Raw genomic sequence first — 3,480 nt, 5'->3', positions numbered from 1 at the left:
ACCAGGGAACACAGCGAGTTGGGACCCCTGGGTGGCTCAGCGGTTTAGCACCGCCTTTGGCCCAGGGCGTGATCCTGCAGTCCGGGGATCGAGTCCCACGTCGGGCTCCCTGCATGGAGCCTGCTTCTCCCTCTGCCTGTGTCTCTGCCTCTCTCTCTCTCATAAATAAATAAAATATTTTTAAAAAGCAACAGCGGTAGAGGTGGCTTGGGCCCGGGTTATGTAGAAGGGCCTAGCAAATTATGCTAAGAAGCCTTAATTACGTTCTGGAAGCAACAGGAAACCATCGAAAAGCTTTTAAGTTGAGGTTTGTTGTCCTACTCATGTTTTAGGTAAATTATTCTGGATTCCAATATAAAGCTGGAATATCACAAACTAGATGAGAAATTAAACTGGGACAGTGAAAATAGGATTGAGAAAGTAAAATCAGCCCTGTTAATAATCAGACTGTGATGTACATATACAAGGGCAAAGACAAGAACAAGAAAAAAGAATGCTTCTCCTGAGGACATGCTGTAGCTACAGAATGATTAACAACCTCCATATTTTGAGGAAGATTGCATAACTTCCCTGGCCTAGCTTTGTTCCTTTCTCCTCCAACTCAAAATCACTGAGCTACCCAATCACTAAACTGCACCTGCTTCTCCTAGTCCATCCTTGGAATCACTCAGCAAACCCCCAAACTGCATAAAGCCTTGCCCTACTCCCTCTTAGAGAGATACTTGCAATAATATACCTCCAAATTAAATTTGTCTGGCTCAGTGCATCAGTAATTAGTGTCATAGAGGCTTTGGGATTGGACAGATGAGGAGACTCAAGCCTTCTCTCTCTGAGTAAACTCTTTTAATGTCCAGTCCTGAGTTTTCTCATCTGTAAAAATCAAGGTAGTGGTGATAGTTCACAAATGCATGCTCTATGTTGGCATAATGCCTGGCAATAGTGTCTCTGACACATTACCTGTTATTTCATCATCTTCACTTTGAAAACTCCCCTACCTCAAGAGTAGGTTGGTACTTGTCCTACATATGCTCCAAGCACAAATATTTCACCTTTTATAACTCCTGTCACACTATATTAAAGCTTCTTGCAGTAAATTTTAAATTCCTTAAAGGTGAACACTTGGTACTTATAGCCCCTGATGAGAGAATGCCCTGAGAGGCAAAAAATGTAGCTGTGCAAATCACCAATTTTGCTGGTTCCTGTGACCAGGAAACTCACTGAGAATCATTGAGAATTGCTGCCATTCTAAAAAGTGTTACTGTGTGGGTTCCTATAACATTTCTTATGAGTTGGACCAGAATTTCATGTCAGAACAATAAATAAGAATGACTTCTAGGAAAGGTGCCTGGGTCACTCAGTTGGTTGAGTGACTCTTGATTTTGGCTCAGATCATGGTCTCAGGGTCATGAGATCTAGCCCCATGTTGGGTTCCATGCTCAGCAGACAGCCTGCTTGGGATTCTCTCCCTCTGCCCCTTCTCCCACTTGTACACGCTCTCTCACTCACTCTCTCTCTCTCTAAAATAAATAAATCATTAAAAAATAATGTCTTCTAGGAAGATGCTCCTAATTAAAAAAGGATACAGATTTATATTTTATTATGACCTACAAATGAATATGAATTATATTTTATAGGAGTTAGACATTTATCCCACAAATTAACCACTGAATTCATCTTCATGCACAAGCTTGAATTGTGCAGGTTAATGTCATTACATAAGTTATCTTGAAAGCCAACTTCATCTCAAACTATAGCTACCATCATTTGAATTCAATAAACCATTAGATAAAAATAAGGTATGTATAAATTTCATGCAAAGATACATTGTACTATGATATCCTGATAAAGAGAACAAAACTATCTTTATTCTGCAACATAACATATATTTTTCTTGGTTCCTGACATACAACATCAACTTATTCTCAGGTATGTACATTTTAGTTTATCTCCCTATCTATGGGAAAAAGCCTAAATTTTGATTTTACATCATCAGTAGAAAATAGAAAACAAAATGACTAAAGAATGATCCATAAATGTATCTTACATTTATTGCAAGCATAAATGGAGAGCAAGAAAAAAAATGTCTACTTTCTGAAAGCCAGGATGGGACTCTGAATTAGTTTGGGTTTTTCTTGCTCTAGTAGGACTATGGTACAGGATTCATTCAATGATCAGTGCAGAAATTCTCAGAAAAGAAGATTCCACTTCTCACCTACCATTAATTTCAGTATTAGTCACCAGATTGATTCAGGTACATACAGTGGGGTCTCAAGTCCTTTCCAAAAGTCATTGCTATACCAATGGCTTTATATATTCTCCAGATTATAGTTATTACCTAAGATAGCAAAATAAAATACTTAAGGTAGTATATTAATATGAAAAGTACATATAAATCTATATTTATACAACTGATAAAAAGAGGAAAGAATTGGGGCACCTGGTGGCTCAGTCTGTTAAGCGTCTGCCTTCGGCTCAGGTTGTGATCTTGGGGTCCTGGGATCAAGCCCCACGTCAGGCTCCCTACTGACCAGGGAGTCTGCTTCTCCCTCTCCCTCTGCCCCCCTCAACTCATGGTCTCTCTTCATCTCTCCCAAATAAATAAAATCTCTTTAAAAAAAAGAGGAAAGAACTATGCAGCAATAGTGGTTATTACTCGATTCTGGTGATGAACTCTAAGCAACAAAACTGCTGGTGGTTTGAGAAGGAATGCTGGCAGAGTCAACATCCCCACCTAGAACCCAAACCAAAGTACCATTTCTGAAGAGGGGTTGAACTCAAAGATCAGGAATCAGAAAGTACAAAAATGCGGATGACAAGGGTCTTAGTCCTTCTGGGCTGCCATAACAATGTACCACAGACTGGGGAGCTTACAAACAACAGGAATTTGTTTCTCACAGTTCTGGAGCCTGGAAGTCCAAGATCAAGGTCCCAGCAGACTCAGTATCTGATGAGAACTTCCTTACTGGCTCATTGATGGCCATCTTCTTGCTGTGTCCCCACATGAGGGAAGGGGTGAGAGAGCTTTTGGGGGTCTCTTTTATAAAGGCACTAATACCATCATGAGGCACCGGCACAAAAATACCTAAAATGATCACAATACTGTGATTTTGCTAATATTCTACCAAAAGAAATGTGTCCCCCAGTGAACAAGGGAGAGACATCTTCCCAAACGTTCTTGAGGTAGATGCCTGCTTTTAGAAGAGCTACCTTTACCCTACCCCACACAGCCCTGGAAAGGAGAAAGGGGCTGGCAGCTTGTCCTATTGGTGATGTCAGGATATTGTGCCCTGATTTGACAGAAAGAGGTGAGCTGAGAAGCAGGTGCCTTTTGTTTTCCTGCTTTTTTAATAAATCTGATAGTTTTCCAGTCACTTTCTGATCTACATGGCAAAGGATGTCTCACTAATTTTACATTGTACATACTAAAAAATAAATAAACAAACAAACAGCTAATAGGAAGAAAAGGCCATTCAACAAATA

This window comes from Nyctereutes procyonoides, unplaced genomic scaffold, assembly GCF_905146905.1.
Source record: "Nyctereutes procyonoides isolate TBG_1078 unplaced genomic scaffold, NYPRO_anot_genome, whole genome shotgun sequence".
NCBI classification, from domain to species: domain Eukaryota; kingdom Metazoa; phylum Chordata; class Mammalia; order Carnivora; family Canidae; genus Nyctereutes; species Nyctereutes procyonoides.
The sequence above is the reverse complement of the archived record's forward strand: the minus strand, read 5'-3'. Positions refer to the sequence as shown.